The sequence below is a fragment of the Bombyx mori genome, chromosome 9 (genome assembly GCF_030269925.1).
Source record: "Bombyx mori chromosome 9, ASM3026992v2".
In the NCBI taxonomy this organism is placed as follows: Eukaryota; Metazoa; Arthropoda; class Insecta; order Lepidoptera; family Bombycidae; genus Bombyx; species Bombyx mori.
In genome coordinates this window covers 15890092-15912041 of record NC_085115.1, presented here as the reverse complement: position 1 = coordinate 15912041, position 21950 = coordinate 15890092, and the positions used below count along the sequence as shown (strand labels likewise).

At 38.3% G+C, this 21950-nt stretch overlaps 1 protein-coding gene, 1 long non-coding RNA gene and 1 pseudogene across 2 annotated transcripts in view; 1 reads left to right on the top strand and 2 right to left on the bottom strand.

The window, feature by feature from the left end:
- CPR4 (cuticular protein RR-1 motif 4) overlaps window positions 1-19662 on the bottom strand; it is a 36354-nt gene extending 16692 nt beyond the window's left edge. Inside the window, exon 1 of the mRNA XM_062669967.1 lies at window positions 19473-19662. The gene's annotated coding sequence lies outside the window, so the exon portion shown is untranslated. The remainder of the gene's footprint in view (window positions 1-19472) is intronic.
- Window positions 70-179, top strand: LOC119628976 (U2 spliceosomal RNA; annotated as a pseudogene).
- Window positions 5546-6282, bottom strand: LOC134199427 (uncharacterized). Its single transcript, XR_009973918.1, has 2 exons — window positions 6085-6282; window positions 5546-5834 (listed from the first exon to the last, which is right to left on the bottom strand). It is a non-coding gene; the product is annotated as an uncharacterized LOC134199427 (long non-coding RNA).
- Window positions 19663-21950: the final 2288 nt, after the last annotated feature.

The following is a 21950-nucleotide window of genomic DNA, read 5'->3' as shown; positions in this document are numbered from 1 at the left end:
CAGAACCCGGTCAGAGTAGGGGGGGTTCCCGCGGTCAACACTACAACCAGACACACGCTTCAGCAACAGATCGCTTCTCGGCCTTTTGGCTAAGATCAAAGTGTAGTATCTGTTCTTTTCAGCTTAATATCTTGCGACAACTGCTTAGTCTTTCCTTTAAAAAAAAGAAAAAAACTAGTGTCTCAGTTAAAAGAATATATATTACAAAAAAAAAACAGGCAGTTGAGCACACAAATTTGTAGGGTGTGGTTGTACGGCCGATCTGACTCTCCCTCTGTAGGTTACCCTCCTGAATTCCGGCAGCCAACGGACGTGGGTTGACCCGCTGAAGCACCACGTCTGGACTCCTGGAGGTTTCCTGGGCTGGCTAGATCACCAGGGTACGGGTTACTGTGCGGAGATGACCTTTTCAGCACAGACGCAGATTATCAAGCGAAGCAAGAAGCGTGAAAGGCAGCAAGGCATGAACCCTGGAAGCGATAAGACCAATTTCACGAACTGGTTTATCTACCTTCCGATCTGGTTGACCAATGAGAACTCGAGCAAGGTACCCACATCTTGTGGCGAGATTATCGTGGTAGTGGACAACCAGAACGGAGTAAATTCACAATAAAAAATGAAAGCAAAAAAAAACAAGTGAAATATAGCTGTGCATAATTAGCAAAAAAATAGAAAAGAAGTAATGCGTTAAAAAATAATAATATGCCATTTCCAACTCACCCTAAAAGCGGGGTCGAATCCGTTTATTTTAATCGTGTTAATATTAAACAGCACACGATATTGCTGTACTAAATATATTTTTTAAATAAATTATTTGTAGGTAAGTCGTCTAGGTTTGAAAACGAACTTTAACTGAACTCGAATACAAACGTAAGACTAATAAGGAAGTCTAGTGACGACTGCCGGCGGCTGCGCAGTGTCTGCACCAGCCGAACCTACGTCTCGGGGGGAGGTGGGAACTATTGTTCTCACCTCAGCGGTACAGTCGATAAAATAACTGCTTTGAACATTAATACTTTTGTTTTAAGGTTTTTTTTTATCTTTTTATTTTGCAGACAATTTCAGTTGTAACATTACGTTACATTACCCCCCGTCGCGCATAAGGATTTTAATCTTAAAATTAAAATCCGCAATTTTCAAGCGTGTATCAATTTCTTACAATCACCTTTCACACAACCTTTCATACTTCACCAACAGTCAAAATAAATCAAATAAGATGCATAATTATAAGACTCCATAGCATAACGAAAGTCATAAGTCTTATCGGCTTACGACTTTTTGCAAGAAATGTAAAAAAAGATTTTAATGGGCATGGGCAACAAAAACGAAACGTAACAACTATGAGTGTTGTCCTAATATTTTCAAGTCTTTAATATGCCAAGTGCCTATGTTTTTACCCGACATGTCTTCTAGGACGTAGACAAGTGGCGAGAGTTTTTCGACAACTTTGCACTTGATATATTTCGGTGCTAACTTCTTACTAAAATACTTATCTTTGTCACTCAGGACGTAAGCGCGTTTATAAACAGTATCTCCTACATTAAATTCAAAAGGCTTTCTGCGTAAATTATAGTTAGCAGTGTTTTTTACGTGTGCGTGATATAGAGATTTCTGAACTTGATCGAAGATGGAGCTCAAACACCCTAGGTTTTCGGCATACACATCTCGAGGTAGAAACAAAACTTGATCACCCAAATCAATATCAGTATAATGAGAGCCACATACTACTAGTTCTCTGCCAAAGACAAGAAATGACGGAGTGAAACCAGTAGCCTCGTTAACCGAATTATTAATGGCAAACTGGACACTAGGAATAAAAGTATCCCATGACCGATGATCGCTCTCAACAAACGTAGAAATACAAGTAATAATTGTTTTATTATACCGCTCTACGGTATTCACCTGGGGGGTATATTTTGGCGTGAAAAATACGTTTGGTATGTTATACTTTTTGAATAGTGCATTTGTATGACTACTAATGAACTGAGAGCCATTATCGAGAAAAATTGTTTGAGGCACACCATGAACGAGGAAAATTTGCTCTTCTAAAATTCGGACTATAATGTCTGAAGTTGCCTTTTTAATTGGATAAATGTGACAAAATTTCGAAAAACAGCAAGTTATCACTAGAATATGGCAATTTTGTTTTCGAGTCACAGGCAAAGGACCCATTAAATCAATAGATAACATCTGATACGGTCGAGAGCACTGCTTGGGGCGACCCATTTCTCCTAAAGTAGCATGGTTTTGAATTTTGTACTTGAGACAAGTGGAACATGAACCTACGAAATTTGCTACGTCTCGATACATGCCTGGCCAATAGTATCTAAGGGCGATACGTCTGTAAGTCTTAAAAATACCCAAATGACCAGCAGTTGGCTCACTATGATTCTCAGCAATGACAGTGTTTCTAAGTTCTGAAGGAACTACCTCTTTCCACGAAAATTCATTTGTGAGATAACACTTATTCTTACTACAACGGAAAAGAGCGTCATTTTTGATATGATAATTTGGATAATGTACAGGCTGGGTTAAACAATTATTATAAAGGGTCTTATACCAATCATCACTAGAAGTCGTGAGTGATTTAGCAGTAGTGATAGTATTGACCGGGACAGCTCTATACAAAGCGTCGGGAATCACATTGTCTACACCGCGGCGGTGTTTGATTTCAAAATCAAACGACGATAATCGAACTCCCCAACGTGCAAGCCTACCCGTAGGATTGTTCAAGGAAAGGAACCACTTAAGTGCGCTGTGGTCTGTGTAAACTGTGAATGTCTTTCCGTTCTCCAGATAGCAACGCCAGTGCTCGAGAGCCACGAGAACAGCTAAGGTCTCACGTTCGGTAATGCTATAATTCTTTTCGGCCCCCGATAAGGACTTGCTCATATACGCTATAGGGTGCTCTTTCCCGTCAATAGTTTGTGTGAGCATACCACCTATCCCATAGTTACTAGCATCTGTATGGACTTCGAAAGGCAGATCATAATTTGGACAGGAGAGAACAGGTGCAGAGACCAAAGATTCCTTAAGTTTTTTGAACGCAGTGTCGGCCTCATCTGTCCACTGGAAGGGAGGTGTTGATTTTTTGTTCGATGTCAACCTATTAAGCGGCCCTGCGATAGTGCTAAAGTTTGGGACAAATCTCCGGTACCATGTTGCCGTGCCTAGGAACCGTTTCAAGTCCTTACGACATGTAGGAGTTGGGTAATTTAGAATGGCTGTAACTTTATCCGGATCAGTCCGCAAACCATTCGCGTCGACCACATAGCCTAAATATTTAAGTTTACTTCGAAAAAATTCACACTTTTCTAAATTAATTGTTAGATTAGCATGGCGCAGTTTGTCTAACACGCGAAGAAGAAGACTAACATGCTCATCAAACGTGCTACTTACTATTATCACATCATCTAAATATGCGAACGCCTTGTGATCCATGTTGCCAAACAATAAATCGACTAACCGCTTAATATTAACATAGGGTCTTTTATCGTTAATTGGTTTTGTATGCAGAATTGAAGCAACCTTGTAGCCATTAAAAAATAAACTAATTGTTTTTAACCAATTCTTCCATTCATCCTGGCTGGTACGGTGTATCTTTACATGTTCCAGGGACAATGGTTTGCTACAATTCTGCAAATTTAGTTTTTTGGAGCCTTTTTTCCAGTACAATTTGGACACTCAGGTTTCTTAACTCCCTTGCGACCACATTTAAAACACAAAACTTCCGTATTACTGCAGTCCCTAAAACTATGCGTATTGTTGCGGCACCTAGGACAATAGGGTAATTTTTCCCTTGCATCGTGATGACTTTCTTCAATACTGTGTAGATATTTTTGATTAATATTAGTGTTCCCGTTTATTTTTAATGGTTGATACGACTGTTTGTTGTAACTATAGCTAGATTTATAGTCGTAGGTCGATTTCGCCTTGGTCGCATATTTGTACGCAAATTCTGGTGCCAAGGTATCGGAAGTCGCTGCAGATGGTTCTCGAAAGTGGACGAGCCTAGACTGAACAATTTCATAATTCCTGCACAAGGATCTCAATTGATCAATGTTGCTTATTTCAGTAGCAGAGGCTAGAGTGCTTGCATAGCAAGGGCGGATATTATGTAATACTATTTCAAGCTTGTCCTCTTCCGAAAGTGATTTTAAGAGGCGGGCAAACATACCCGAGAGAATAGCTAAGTAGATCGTAATATTTTCCGTTTCCCCTTGAGTCCTAGCACGAATCTCAACAAGTAAACGGTAATCATAGTCTGCTTTATCAAAATCTTTTTTTAAAAGAATAACAAGATCATCCCAAGATGAAACCTGGTCCTTAACACTCCTGAACCAATGCAGCGCATCATCTGTAAATATTTCTGTAGCAGATGAGATAAGTTTTGAGTCGGGGATGCTACGAGCCTCGCTAAATTCGTAAACACGTTGAATAAAAGATCGAACACATGATTTACCATCGAACTTCAGCCTACTCAGTTCTGAAGTAACACCTCGATCACAAGTAACAGCGACATTAATTGGTGCCTGAATGCCAGGTACAGAAGCAGATGCTGAACTAGATACACAAACTAATAGAGGGTCAACTGCCTTTTTGCTTAATTTCTGGAATTTTTCGTAGGATTCTTTAAAAAGTTTACTACAAGCAGAGTGCGGCTTCTCTACTTCATCAACCACTATTCTGTTGATCCTATGATAAAGGTGATGAAAAATATTTTCTATGCGCGATAATGTACTTTTATCAGTAGGGCTTGACTCGAGACTTGCATTGACTTTATTCAGCAAGTCCAAAACAGCTTGAAGATCATCTAGGGGTTCGAGATGAGAACATAATATATCTTCTGAAGGAAAAGATTGACTTAATTTGCTAATCTGTTTCCTAAGATCAGCCACCGTAGCACCGGGGGTCTCACCTCTTATCGCGACTTCGTATTCCAGTTCAGTTTTTTGTAGGGATAAAAATTTTATCGTAAAAACCATAGTGATGCCTCAGGGTTAGCCCGAAATGGCATACGAATAAAATAAAGGAATATAGTTAAGAAAAAAAAAACTCCGTTCTGTTACAAAGTTCGCACCAATAAAACGTCTAGGGCTAAATAATAAAAAATCCAGAAGAATGCAAATAAAGCAAAAATATACATGTACTATTTAAATTAAAAAATCGTCTGGATTGTATTAATACAAAAAAACAAGCTTTTTGTTTAATTAAATTTTAAATTAACTAAAATTAACACTTTTGATTTTGATTGTACCTATTTTTGCTTGAAACAAATCTTAAATAAAAACGTTAGGTTTGTAAGAGTATCATAAACTAAAAATGTAGGTACACAAAAATAACACAATATAGGACATGTACAGTACGACGATTTTTACAACACTTAGGACAGTCACAACACAATAATGTTAAACAAAAGGACACACACACACACGTATAATCTGCAACCACTTGACTCGAGAGGCAAAGTCATATAGCCCCACGTTGGGCGCCAGTGCGACAACTGCTTAGTCTTTCCTTTAAAAAAAAGAAAAAAACTAGTGTCTCAGTTAAAAGAATATATATTACAAAAAAAAAAACAGGCAGTTGAGCACACAAATTTGTAGGGTGTGGTTGTACGGCCGATCTGACTCTCCCTCTGTAGGTTACCCTCCTGAATTCCGGCAGCCAACGGACGTGGGTTGACCCGCTGAAGCACCACGTCTGGACTCCTGGAGGTTTCCTGGGCTGGCTAGATCACCAGGGTACGGGTTACTGTGCGGAGATGACCTTTTCAGCACAGACGCAGATTATCAAGCGAAGCAAGAAGCGTGAAAGGCAGCAAGGCATGAACCCTGGAAGCGATAAGACCAATTTCACGAACTGGTTTATCTACCTTCCGATCTGGTTGACCAATGAGAACTCGAGCAAGGTACCCACATCTTGTGGCGAGATTATCGTGGTAGTGGACAACCAGAACGGAGTAAATTCACAATAAAAAATGAAAGCAAAAAAAAACAAGTGAAATATAGCTGTGCATAATTAGCAAAAAAATAGAAAAGAAGTAATGCGTTAAAAAATAATAATATGCCATTTCCAACTCACCCTAAAAGCGGGGTCGAATCCGTTTATTTTAATCGTGTTAATATTAAACAGCACACGATATTGCTGTACTAAATATATTTTTTAAATAAATTATTTGTAGGTAAGTCGTCTAGGTTTGAAAACGAACTTTAACTGAACTCGAATACAAACGTAAGACTAATAAGGAAGTCTAGTGACGACTGCCGGCGGCTGCGCAGTGTCTGCACCAGCCGAACCTACGTCTCGGGGGGAGGTGGGAACTATTGTTCTCACCTCAGCGGTACAGTCGATAAAATAACTGCTTTGAACATTAATACTTTTGTTTTAAGGTTTTTTTTTATCTTTTTATTTTGCAGACAATTTCAGTTGTAACATTACGTTACAATCTGAAAGTTCCTTCATTGAGGGAATGCCTCTGCCTGCCTCAAGTTATGAGATTGAAGTCTCAGTTACATCGGTACGTCAGCTATTCTACCCGTTAAGCAATATGACTTCGCGACAGGACCAAGCCAGACGGACTTACCCAACGGTAAGGGTATGCAAGGTGCCTTAGTTAAAGTACTAATACATCAATTCGAGTATGAAGAAGCTAAGAATATAGATTAGAATACAGCTACCACTAATAAATAAAAATATCTGATATCCTCCGTGTTCTAATTATTCAGTTAAATAAAAACTATACTATCATTCCGATTTTGAAAAAATTTGATACAGCTGTTATTGTCGGCATCTTGGAGCATATTTTTTTCATAGCATCTTCGAGTAGTTTTACGATGTCGATATCTTCATATGATGAGAAGTAGACACAGCGGAGCTGGATTACACTACTTATAAAGAAAACATTGTATAACTCGAAGATGTCATTTTTTAAAGTAATCCCAAGCATTTTACGACTACCCACCATACGCCCACTAAGTCAAAAAATAATGAAGGAATCGACCCTTCTACGACATGTAGACTCATTTGTATGTATGTGTTAATCAATGCTTACGACTTAAAGTGAGCTAAGTTAGGGTGACTTATACAATAGTTTTAGCCAGAAAACCAAGAGGAAGTACCAAACGGTGTTTTCCGAGCGCTATGACATGTCCTTCTTCAAATGAGGCTTGTGGAGAGAGAGTACTTAAGGGTAGGCAGTGGCTTGGCTCTGCCCCTGGCATTGCTAAAGTCCACGAGCGACGGTGACCACTTACCATCAGGCGGGCCGTATGCTCGTCTGCCTACAAAGGCAATACAAAATAACCAAGATCATACTTATCCAAACATTTATTCCTCTAGCTTAACTTAAACAAAAAGCTTAAAAAATTATTTGCTATGGTTACATACATTAATATTTAAAACTAATTGTTAGACAAAAAGTGAAATCATTCACTTCTAATAATTCAAACGATATATTTCTCGTTCATGAAATGTCGTCTACTTTTGGAAACACACAAAATGCTCTTTCGATTATGATGTATCCGGCATTCATGATAAACCACTAATCGACCGACCATAAGCAATTACAACATAAAATAATACATGTACTCGAATTTCGAAAGAATTCGCGTTTGTTTGAATTAGCGCACGCTTATGCGTCACCAGTGAATATTAGATATTTACTGATTTTACTTTTGGCATTATTTAGTTGTATTCAATTGCTTTCGGCCCGCTAAATAGTTGTTAGTAGTTGTAAATAGTAGTAAATAGTAGTTGTAGTTTTGTGAAGTCGTCGTGGCCTAAAGGATAAGACGTCCGGTGCATTCGTATCTATCGATGGTGTTCGAATCCCGCAGGTGGGTACCATTTTTTCTAATGAAATACGTACTTATCGAATGTTCATGATTGACTTCCACGGTGAAGGAATAACATCGTGTAGTAAAAATCAAACCCGCAAAATTATAATTTGTGTAATTACTGGTGATAGGACCTCTTGTGAGTCCGCACGTATAGGCACCACCGCCTTGCCCATTTCCGCCGTGAAGCAGTAATGCGTTTCGGTTTAAAGGGTGGGGCAGCCGTTGTAACTATACCGAGAACTTAGAACTTATATCTCAAGGTGGGTGGCGCATTTACGTTGTAGATGTCTATGGGCTCCAGTAAGCACTTAACACCAGGTGGGCTGTGAGCTCTTCCACCCATCTAAGCAATAAAAAAGGTGTGTGGCGCATTTACATTGTAGATGTCTATGGGTTCCAGTAACCACTTAATACCAGGTGGGCTATGAGCTCGTCCACCCATATAAGCAATAAAAAAATATCTTAATAATAATAATTAAAAAAAAAGTTGTCAAGTCTGTTCATACAAGAACGTAATATGACTTCGCGCGCGACATGAGTTGGATGGCGGTACCTGCCCGCTCATAATCCCTGGCTCGCCTCATGATTGCGCCATTACACAATAAAACTGAACCGGCATATAAATTTTGAACAGCCCACACGCATCCGAAGATACTTTCTTTCGCAATCTTTAATGGCGCGACTGCGATTTATCGATTGATTGTTTTAAAATTAAATGATTAGTATTAAATCATATGACAGACATATGATTAGTCTTCTAATATGACCATGGTTTTAAATTGATAGGAGAATTTATGGGAGAATTCATCAGACTTCATTAGTCTTAGACATCATTAAAACGAATTTTATGGTTTAAGCGAGATTAGGTGACATTAAAATATTAATGATCTTAATTATTCATTTTATTATTGGAATAATTTTTTCCTATCTAAACTGATGGTCTTGAGAGACCATTTCAGGGTAACCCTAATAAGTAGGTGAGCTCACGGGGCTCAAACCTGGCGTCGTTGCTAACACTAATCTGCTCCTGCGAGAAACTCCGTGGGCTGTGCCTGTGAGTTAATTTACTCGCCAAGCCCTTCGCCGATGAGCGGAGAAATACTTTAATAGTTTCGTAGTCACAAACAACGAGTTATGGTCTTATAATGAGTTATCGGACCTTTATAATTACATAATAAGAAGACCCTCGAAAAGCTCTTCAGCTCGGCGGGGTATCCAGACTTCAAGGACCCTTTTCTCTTTTCTTTGGGAAATTTCATACTCCTCCGACCGCGCAATTTTCGTAAAAAGGGGTACAAAGTTTTCGTTTCACGTATTCATATATAGATATAGATTCTTCTTTTTCTCCACCTTATCCCACTAGGTGGGGTCGGCACAGCTAATTTTTCTCTTTCATTCTCTTCTATCAGCCGTCATCTCAACACTCACTCCTCTCTCTCTCATATCGTCATTCACACACTCCATCCATGTCTTCTTCGGTCGATCTCTTCCCCCTCTACCTTGCACTACCATTTCCATACATCTCCTATATAGATAGATATAGATAGACATTTATAGATATAGATCAGTAAAATGAAATATCTAACAACACGCGATAAGCAATAATCACCCTAATAGTAATTATTTTGGAATTTTAATTTGCAGCTTCAATTATTTTCCATTTAACGTATTATCAAATCATGTTTACGAGGCGCAAAACTATAAAGTAAATTTGGCGGAGTTTGAAAGCGTGATATAACTGTGTTTCGGTGTGATTAGCGCTGTTACGTGTGATAAAGCAGGGCTGACATCAAAGCGCTATTTAGCCTCGAGACGTGACTGACACAAAGAGATGAAAATACACGCTCTTTAAAGGTAATTTGATGTTTCTGAGTAATGAGGTAGGGTTGCTCATGTCATAGTCGGTAGCGTTAGTTTCGATCCAGTACGATCGCTTTAGTTATTGAGACTGAATATTAAACTATTGGACAGAATCTCTAACTGGTCTCTCTTGGAATTATAATGACGCTTGTGAGGCCATTTACTAGTGGTAGGACGTCTTGTGAGTCCCCACGGGTAGGTACCACCACCTCGCTTATTTCTGCCGTGAAGCAGTAACGCGTTTCGGTTAGAAGGGTGGGGTAGCCGTTGTAACTATACTAAGACCTTAAAACTTATATCTCAAGGTGGGTGGCGCATTTACTTTGTAGATGTCTACGGGCTCCGGTAACCACTGAACCCCCGGTGGGCTGTGAGCTCGTCCACTCATCTAAGCAAAAAAAATAATCCTTTATTCTGAAATTTAACATATAATGAACTAATAAATTGGAATAATTTTCTAAAAATAAACTATCATTCAATCATTTGAGCTATTTTATTTATTAACATAAAATAAATCATAGGTAGCTTTTTTTGTTACTATGTTTGCAAGTTTTTGATAATCAAATTATCAAGTTTGGCTTAAATTTATTCAGATGCTTTACGACGATGGATGATGGAACTGGCTATTTGAATACAATTATATAAAAAACGTTATCTACAAGATTTTTCGATCATTAAATGAGCTATTTTCAAATTTCAAAAATAATTATCTAAGCTTTAAAGGTTATTAATATGTTGTTCCATGGTACAAGTACCTATATATTCTGTAATCCCTGACATTTGCGTACTTACCGGAGTCCATAGACATCATGATGTGAATGCTACGATAGCAGCAGCAGTATAACCACTGCCTCGCGCTTCAAACCAAAACGCATTACTGGTTGACGGCAGAAATAGACAGGGTGGTGGTACCATCACCTCTATGACCCATTGGTCCGGCATCATTGGAGTGGCGCCGCGGGTTTGGTTGTCTGGTCACCTCAGGAAAACCCCCACTCTGATCGGGTTCTGACCCTGGACTTGATCGGACGACGAGTGATAGAGTGCTAGGGGAGTCGTTTTGTGGGTAGAACCCTAAAAATATCCTTAGGCCCGAGGGAAAAAACAAGGGCTGGTGGTATTTACCCACCGCAAGATGTCTCACCACCTGTCATTACCTTGGAAATCAGACGCATGATTGCTATAGAAATAAGCATGTCCATAGATAATTAGCAGACTCACATTATCAGTAGTTTAGTAACATCTAATTCTCATATCCATTACTGAAGCGAATTCAACTACATCCCAGATTTTTGTAGTCACTTAATACTATAACATTAAGGAAAGTTTAGTTATGCCAGTAAATCTTCAACGATGGCAAAAAAAAGTAAAAAGCAACCTCGCGCTGTAAGTAATAAGCATCAGAATACAACAATTAATTCTTTCGTGAGGTGACTTGACTAACGAGACTCCGTGTTGTTGTAAAGTTTGTTCTATAAAGAAAGATATACTCTGAAAGATATACTCTGCGTTTTGCATTGTATACTCCTAGGCTAGTATTTCAGATGGGAAAATATAGCAACGATCCCATAATGTCCTTTACATTCCATACCAACTAATTTAGTCAAGTTTATGATGATGAAAGGCATAAGTCATTGGAAATTACCATACCCCAACATACTCTTAAATCTTCCTAGTCGGATACTCTTCCATAGAGAGACTTGTTGTACAGAGCTGTCTAGAGGGCAGAAGACCTCAAAGTCGATCCCCTACATGGTGGGTTGACCTCCTTATCAGCACTACGAAAGCCACCGCAGTACAATGTGCTCGCAATGCTAACAGCCGCCTCCACTGGAGGAACATCGCTTGACGTGCGGCTACCTTGGAAGCGAGCGGCGACGAGACTCTTAGATCTATTTGTGTGTAAAAAAAAAAGGGCAACATATATATTAAGATACTATATACATAATTATATCGGGTATTAAGGGTGTTGTTTTTAAAATTTCTTGTGCCGTTTTTGTAACACCAAATAAATGAATAAACTTGAAACAATAAATGTGCAACAATTTAAAAAAACCGTTCGATTTTTAAATAATAAAAAAAGAAAAAGGATTGTGTGGTTTTATGAAATCACGGTAAAAGTGAAACTTTTATAGACATCACATTCACATTTAAGACATTTAACTCTGACAAACAACATTTACATTAAACACTGACAAAAACAAAATAGCGTGGAGCACTGGCACAAATGAGTATTAGTATTAACACTACCCGGTCAGCTGCTACGAACTATAGGCGCCGCCATATTGGCCTTGGCTGCTCTGACGAGTGCCTTTCACTTTATCCCTACTCCGCGGCCGACCGTCACGCGACATGCAACACACAGACGAAAAAGTTTGAGACGATGTAATAAAAGTTTCACTTTAATAAAATAAATACTAATATAACAAATCAGAAGCTACTCAAATTGAGATCGATAAAGCGATACTACAAACACAGTACACCGTCGCCTTTATCAAGTGGCTCACCGCGCAAAGAGTAATAAATAAGCAGAGACAACACCTTGTTAACTGCGAATAATTAACGACGGAAAATAAAACTTAACAATGTTTTAAAAGTAATGGTTAATTGTTTTCCTCGAGTGAAGATGTTACAGTGTTGTCGTTTAGCTTCTAACTTCAGGTTCAGTGGCGCGGGGCATTGTTTAGGAATTGTCGGTTGTGGAAATAGACGGCACCAAAAATTAGAATAAACTATTATTTTAAATATTATATATAGGGTAATTGACCTTCTATTTTTGACGTGACAACGTCTAATAAATCGATGAAGCCGGCTGCACGCACGAAAAAACATGACTTGCGGCGTTGCCTCGCTCTGAGGCGTTCCATTTAAGGCTTGAAGTGCAAGCGAGAGCGTACAACGAGCGACAAAGAGGCACAATCGGCCTCCGCGTTCGGTAGCGTTCGACATCTGTCTCTCTCCTACATGAGTGAGCGATGCATCCGCGTGGACAGCTGCTATACAGTAATACATTTACATGTTTTCGTCAAGTATGAAGTTCAGTGAAAAGTGAATGTGGTGTCAATTGTCCATACAAAATAATTATCAAACAAATAAAATTAATATTTTCTTTTGAAAAATGAAACCATTCTATCGGTATTTTTTATGACATTGCCACGTTCAACTATCGTCAGTAAACCGACTTTACAGACAACCGATTTTTTATTTATTTAAAACTATCTAATGACATCCAATGATTTTACCTAAAAAACCTAACAGGTCGCGTTTTCGATCCGGTGGTAGATTCTGCGAAGCACTGCTCTTGCTAGGGTTAGTGTCAGCAACGGCGTTAGGTTTGAGACCCCCGGGAGCTCACCCACTAGTTGGGTGAATCTAGTTTAATTCTCGAAGTTTCTAGAATAGGTAGGAAAAAAAACCTAACAGTAAACAATAAGACTATTATCAATTCCCGCATTCTTATCAAGGGTCTCGAGGTAGCTGCCCCCGTACGGTCGTAGCCGTAGCAGGTTAGGGGCTGTTTACAAAAACAAGATGACTGGCTTAATGCGCCCCCCGCGTCTTTATTGGCCCTTGTAGGCTTGTTGTCTGACGGTGACGGAGTCATACCTTGATAGAACAATCATTATATACTCAACTATTATTAGCGGTTGATATTTTTACTATACTAGCTGACCCGGCAGACTTCGTAGTGCCTCAATCGATAAATAAAAGACACATCAAGGGGACACATCAAAGGAAAAACAAAATTTTTTGTTTTTATATAATTCCGAGCTTTTTTATATTTTCTCACCGTTAAACCTTCCTTGGACTTCTACGAATAATGCAACACCAAAATCAGTCAAATTGGTCCAGCCGTTCTCGAGTTTTAGCGAGACTAACGAACAGCAATTCATTTTTATATATAGAGATTATGTTGTATACAACTATACTATACTTTATTCGAGTACACGTTACTACTTTCGTTCTAGAACTGAAGTAATATCTAAAAAACTCTGAGACTTTTCATTGCTTATTACATCTATGCTAATCGATAATAAATAAGACGGCGCGTTCAATTATGGAGAGTAGACAATAGTGACAGCCATAGATTATACACTTAATATGTGACAGCGGGATTTTGTTACTGTCATTTGCTGTCATTGGGCTCTGACGCAAAACTGGGAGTTATTACAGCAGCAAGGCACCATAGATAATACAATTAATATTTAAGCAAGAGATAACGCCGCCATTACGTAAAAAAACGGCAATCGTTTCAAATCGCAAACTTGTATTACGTGTTTAGTGAAGTGTCATTAGATTCACATGTAACAATACGATCCAGGACTTATTATGTGCCAATTAGTGTTATTAACTTGTAATTATAACACAATATCTAGCGTTATGTATTCATGTTCTCCTCGCCCGATTACGCACGACTGGGATCAAACATGGAAATTGATGACAAAGACGAACTCTATTCTTTTCCTTCAAGTAAAATAATCCGATTGTAAACTTTGATTTTCATTTTCTTGACTCCCTACAGCATAACGCCGTCAAACTGTCAGATATAACATTGTAACGGAGGTAATGGCGCGGCACCAGTTAACTTTTACATTCAGGTACACTTGTAAGCATACCTACAGTTTCACAACCAATCTCTTGTACACAAATACATTTGCGGATTGCTATCTGCTCGTAGCGCTGAGCTGCGCGCTTTCCTTTATCAAAGGGTTACAGATCGAATCCATTCCTCATACCGTATTTAAGGTCTTATTTAAGTTTGGTACCAGCCAATGCAATGTGGTAGGATCTCTTGTTTTGGTGGTAGGATCTCTTGTGATTCCGCGCGGGTAGGTACCACCACCTCGCCTATTTCTGCCGTGAAGTAGTAATGCGTTTCGGTTTGAAGGATGGGGCACCTGTTGTAGCTATACTGAGACCTTAGAACTTATATCTCAAGGTGGGTGACGCATTTACGTTGTAGATGTTTATGGGCTCCAGAAACTACTTAACACCAAGTTTTTTTTTTTTTTATTGCTTAGATGGGTGGACGAGCTCACAGCCCACCTGGTGTTAAGTGGTAACTGGAGCCCATAGACATCCACAACGTAAATGCGCCACCCACCTTGAGATACAAGTTCTAAGGTCTCATTTATAGTAACGACGGCTGCCCCACCCTTCAAACCGAAACGCATTACTGCTTCACGGCAGAAATAGGCAGGGTGGTGGTACCCACCCGCGCGGACTCACAAGAGGTCCTACCACAAGAGGACTATGAGCTCGTTCACCCATCTAAGCAAAAAAAAGCTTGTGGTGTCAATGCAAAGAACATTGCGTACAAAAATTTGATTTTTAAAAGCAACATCACCCTGGATGCCAATTTTCTAACCCCTACTTACATTTTACTTGACTTGTATTTACATCAAATTTCATTGGTGACTGTTTCATTGGTGGCTATTTGGCACGTATTATAAAAGCTGTAGTGTTGATCGAGTGGATTTGTATTACTGGAAATACGCACTATCAACATGCTTAAACACTTTTCATATACTACCACAACTTGATTAAATAATTGACATCTTTTAGAATCTTTTAGTATTTTTTCTCTAAAATTATACAAAAAATAAGTAGTAGTAGTAGACGCAAAGTTACAACCGTGAGAGCTAACCGCCTCATAACCGGTTATAACGAAATTGTAATTCTGCCGATTACATTTTCTCTGACTTATTGTCTGATGAAACCAAGAAACTAGTTGGGCGTTTCTTTTGGCTAATCGTGAAAAAAAGCTGGCGCCTAAAATTCAGCGGTGCGAGTTTTAAAAATCTTGCGCTCGACATCTTTTGGAGACTCGCCAAAGTACCTGCGCACTAAATATTACAATCTGAGCCAACATAATAATATTACGGTGAGATGCAGGCTTGCGACCGGTTCATGTTTTCACTTAACTACAGTCAAAATCTGCTCTCAAATACCAATCACAAAGATAAAAAGTCTCAAAACATTGGGATAAAGGAGAATAAATGCATGAATAACAGACAATTAAATTTTTTTTTTTATAAAACTACAGAAAAGTAGAAAACCAATTAAAGTTTATTTACCTACACAGCAAGCAATGTAATACAATTATGTATAGCTGCGGTCTCGTACATACGTGAATTTACAAAGTCGCCGTGGAGTAAAGGATAAGACGGTCAGTGTATTCATATCGAACGATGCCATTAGACCGATGTTCAAATCCCAACAGGAGGTACTATTTTTTCTAATGAAATGCATACTTAGCACAAGTTCGTGATACATATCTACGTGTAAGATTAATTCACCTTCATACTAAGTCAAGAAAAAGTCCATGTTAGTTTGTATTATATCGCCGTATCAAAAGCGGTCTTTTTACATTTGGCATAGGGTATTTTTCATTGACGCGACGACCCGAAAGGACTACATTAAGGCTTGAAAATTAATTTGAAAATATTTTATTTTACAAATATAGTATAATGCTAAGCTATAGTTCAAATAAATTGCATAAACATCAACATACATATGTTTGAATCGTTATTTCAACGATATATTATTCGATTTCCTTCATGCTTCAAAGCTACTCACTGTTTCAAATTGGATGGATATTTATTTATATTGGATGAAAATATATATTGGACTAGCTGATTCGGTAGACTTCGTAGTGCCTCAATCGATAAATAAAAGACCTAAACTTTTGTATAAAATAAACTTAAAACAAACAAAATGAATCCATCCGACGGGGGACACATCAATTGGAAAACAAAATTGTTATTTTTATTTAATCCCGAGCATTCATATTTATCTACCTTTTAAACCTTCTCTGTACTTCCACAAATAATTCAAGACCAAAATTAGCCAAAACGGTCCAGCCTTTCTCGAGTTTTAGTGAGACTAACGAACAACAATTCATTTTTATATACATAGATAGATTATTTAAAAATCGTACGATTTTTTTGTCATTATTGCACATTTATTGTTTTAAATTTATTCATTTATTTTGTGTTACAAAAACGGGGCAAGACATTATAAAAACAAAACAGTTAATACCCGATATAATTATATATGTATATAGTATCTTAATATATATGTTGCCATTTACGTTTGTTTTTACACACAAAAAGATCTAAGAGTCTCATTGTCGCCGCTCGCTTCCAAGGTAGCCGCACGTCAAGCGATGTTTCTCCATTGGAGGCGGCTGTTAGCATTGCGAGCACATTGTACTGCGGTGGCTTTCGTAGTGCTGGTAAGGAGGTCAACCCACCGTGTAGGGGATCGACTTTGAGGTCTTCTACCCTCTAGACAGCTCTGTACAACAAGTCTCTCTATGGAAGAGTATCCGACTAGGAAGATCTAAGAGTATGTTGGGGTATGGTAATTTCCAATGACTTATGTCTTTCATCATCCAAACCAGCCAAATCGGTCCAGCCGTTTGCGAGTTTTAGTGAGACTAACGAACAGCAATTCATTTTTATATAAGTAGATAGATGATATTTATAAGAAGTCGCACGTATGCATAGACCGGCGCGTGATGCCGCGAGCGAAAGCGACAATGGCCTGGTTTTTAACAGACCTGTGAACATTTTCGACCACAATAAAGTAACTTAACCAACAGATAACCTTAGATAAAGTATGAACATTAAAAAGGCGCTTCTGGCTCAGGAATGAAATACGATTTCGGTCCGAAATTATTGTATTTTTTAAAATTAAAATTGAAAATTATTATCATTTGTAGGTTACGCGAAGTTTGTTCTCGCAGACTGTGATAATTTAACGTTAGCTGTAGGCTTCTAAAAAAGTACTTGTCAAAAATCGTATTGGGGGTAAAGTACATTGCCGTCACAATGCTTCTATTATTTTTTTAATTGCATAAATGGGTGGACGAGCCCACAGCCCACCTGTGTTAAGTGGTTACCGGAGCCCATAGACATCTACAACGTAAATGCCGCCACCTACCTTGAGATATGAGTTCTATGGTCTCAGTATAGTTACATTGGAAGTCGATTGGAAGACGATGACCAGTGCACGTTATATTATCCATCTGCTTAAAAGTACAGTCATTCCTCAGAAAGATTACAGTAAATTTTATTTAAATGTCTAAATCCAATAATGGATTCTAAAACAATTTGCGTACTAGGGTATATTGGTTCATAAAACGGCAAGGGCAGATACCATTCCGCTTATTTTGCCGAAAAGTCATGCGTTTCGGTTTAAATACTAAACCCAGATGGGCCGTGAGCTTGTCCACTAATATACAAAATAAAAAATTTAAGTCACTACAATTATGCCTTTTGAGATCTGCGCTCTAACCTGTCGTTGGCAAATAACAATTTGATAAAAAAAATAGATGCTTAAAAACAAAAGAAACACATCTTCGTAGACTTGAATAAAGTGATAACACGCCTCTTACACACGTCGATTTACTATAGGAAATAGATGTGGCATTAACCTAATTAAGGGCTTTCCAGAAAAATTATTGAATTACGAGAAATCTAAAAAGCGAGATGCTAAAGTGGAAAATCTGGGATAAAAACCTAGGAAACAGGAAAAGAGAGAAGAAAAAAACGTTCCAGAATCGGTAAAGGAGAAATGCGCTTCACTCGGGACGCTATTTTGGTCCTGATCTGCCTTCTTTGAGCTTTCTCTATTTGGAAGCTTGCTGTTGAGTACGAGAGAGCTTTTAGACTGCAATGTATTCGTATCACACCTATTTCCATAATGCGTTGGCTGAAAGATTAATTACTGGCGGTAGGACCTCTTGTGAGTCCGCACGGGTAGGTACCACCGCCCCGCCTATTTCTGCCGTGAAGCAGTAATGCGTTTCGGTTTGAAGGGTGGGGCAGCCGTTGTAACTATACTGAGACCTTAGAACTTATATCTCAAGGTGGGTGGCGCATTTACGTTGTAGATGTCTATGGGTTCCAGTAAACGCTTAACACCAGGTGGGCTGTGAGCTCGTCCACACATCTAGGCAATAAAAAATATAAAAATAAAAGTAGTGAGATTTCCCTGCCATTCAAAAAACGGATAAGAATATTCTGCTTTAAAACATTTTATAAGGACTTAAAAACCAATACCCCTTCCGAGCTATATCCAAAATCCAAGACATCTTAGTGATTGCTATCACACAATGCGCTATCGAAACTGATTTCGTTCCTAGAGCCCCTGGATTCATTTATAGTAGGTGTATAGAAATTTATATAAGATAGACATTTCAGAGAAGACTTTGAAACGTCAATCAAAACTGTACCAAACTTCACCACATTCTGATGAATTGCTGAAGATCGCATAGAGGACGATAATGAAAAAAAAAATTTGTTTCAAACAAATATATGGAATAAGATAATTTTATTTTCATCTACATTTAAAATGTGCCACTGGAAAACGTATTCAATTTTTCATAGTCAACGTTTTTATACAATTCAAGGGAGCCGTGAGTCAGGTACTTTAGATTAAGAGTCTAGACGACCTGTGTGTCGGGAAGTTTATTTATTGCGCGTGTGTTTTCTACAGTTCTTGTAAAATTACATTGCTTTTTACAAATACGGCTTTGTTTTTTTACAAAGACAAAGATGACTTACGGTTGTAGAGAGAGGGAGAGAGAAAATATACTTTATTGCACACCAGTACACAATTAGCATTAAAAAACAGTCAACAAGCAGATACATTTGTAGAATAGGCGGTCTTATAGTTCCTGAAAACCGTTTAATTTACAGAAATTTTGGAAAAGATAAAGATACAGCAGGTAAGTTTGCGGTGTACTAAGAGTATATAGAGTACTTTTTTTTTTTCCTACCTAAGCTGAGAGCCTTGAGAGGCTATTTCAGCGTAACCCTAACGTTTGTAGGTGAGCTCACGGGGCTCAAGCCTGATGACGTTGCTAACACGAACCCTAGCAAGAGTCGTGCTTCGCAGAATCTACCACCGGATCGGAAACGCGACCCACTGAGAAGATCCGGCGAGAAACTCAGTGGGCTGTGTCTGGGAGTTAATTTACTCGTCGAGCCATTACAATACATATTGCATACAATATTGTAGCTAATTGTGGCTAGATTATCTTTCTGGTGTTAACTCTTTATTTAAGATAAGCTACTCGCTATCATTGGGGCTTCCCCGCCGCGCCCCCACATTAGTCGGTATTTTTCCAAAATGGGCTTACGGCAATTCGCTTATACAGGGTGTGGTTTATACCAGGTAATATAGAACCTTAATCGGCTAACATATATATGTATGCAACGCTGAACAAAAATCATACGATTATAGTTAAACTATAACGCAAGATCATATCTAAGTATTTGATCATTGTATCATTATCAAGTATTATCAGGTATCGTATCATTGTATGATCATTGTAGAATATAAGCTGTAGCTATCTATATGTTTGATGATGTCAGCGACGTGTTTTTTTTTCTATATTTTTGCATTCGTGAGCTGTTCTAGCTATAGGTCTATTTGGCATTAAGGGGTTACCGGAGACCATAGACATTCTTTGGTAAGAATACTTTTGGGACAAATGCTTAGTACTGCTAGAAGCCCACTTTGATGTAATTTCGAACTCGATTGTTATAATTTTGATTCTTGCAGCATCTTTCAGTAATATATGTTCGAATTCAGCACATTTCTCTGAATCTTAATAAAGTTAAGTTCACTTTTAACATTTCCAAATAATACCAACACATTTAATCCAAATACCCGTCGAACAAAAGGCGTTGAAAATAAATAAAAAATCGAACTGTAAGAGTCTACACGCTCAACGATTTGACCGGAAGTCGTTGAGGTGACAGGTGGAGTGAGGAAATGGCTGAACTTCCGGTCGGTTCCGATTCTTTGAACGTTCGATTTTTGAAAGACTCTTTCGTATCGCATAAATCTCTTTAGCGCGTGGCTTTTAAGTTTATAAAACGCATTGACAACTTTATTTTTTAACATATCACCTGCTGGCTCTAACGCAGATCTGTCTACGTTAGAGCTGCGTTAGAGGGTCTCTTGAGCCCCATAATCAACAGTATAATGAGAAGTAGCCCATATTCTTTCATAACTTTCAAATTATTACCAAACCTTACTTCATCAAAATCGGTTCAGTGATTTGGGTGTGAAAATATAACACACAAATAGAACGTAAGTCTGTCAGTTATCTATAACACAAACATAATATTTTATATCTATTGTGAGAATCTAAGCAATTGCGAGTCAGTAGGCCATCTAATTTTTACTACTGCGCTTACAAAATATTATTATATATAAATTTAAATGACAAAAGTAAGACCTTCATTCAATAAACAGTTCTAAGGATTAGTGTAAATCAATCATCACCAACTTATGACCTTTTACTAAAATAGACATTAAAAACTAGTAATCCTTGGAGCACGAGATCCACTGCTTAATTACGTCATAGTTATTCGGTTATGAACGTTTTCATTGTAAATCAGAACACTAGTGTGGGATGTCGTAATTGGTACACGCCATAATGCCATTGACACCTCTTATAATATAGTTTTTTTAATTGCCCTTGTAGGCAGACGAGCATACGACCCACCTGATGGTGAATGGTTATCTTCGCCTATGGACTTCAGCAATGCCAGGGGCAGAGCCAAGCCGCTGCCTACCGCTTAATATTCTCCACAAGCCTCGTTTGAAGAAGGACATATCACAGCGCTCGGGAAACAACGTGGAGGGGGGAGCTCATTTCATAGCCGGTTGGTACTTGGCAAAAAAGATCTCTGGAAACGCACTGTGGATGAACGTAGTGGCTGGAAGTAGTATGGATGAACTCTACTCCGGTGGCGAGCGGTGCGATAACTCTAGAATAACTTTAGTCTATACATTTTACACTATAACAATATCTCGGTGACCTATGTTGAGGATGATTTATGGACAAATGTGTTTAAACGATTTTTACAAAACTTATATTTTACCGTTCGCGACTACGAAAAAAAAACTGCGTGATTGAAGTCTCATATTATATTATTAAGTATGTATATTACATAATATTCATACAACATATTATACTATATAAATTATACGCTATACTATGTAATATTTTACTCTCTGCTTCTTTAGTGGAAATAATTCACAGGATAATAGAAATATTCCGACACCATTTTTGGCTAATACGCATTGACCAGCTTTCAAGGCACTTGATGTTCAAGCACTTCACCCTAGATCCAATGTGGATACCGCACCTCAACTGGAAGATTTTATTGGAGACTCAAAGGTTTTTATTTTAAACTAGCTGACACGCCAGACTTCGTAGTGCCT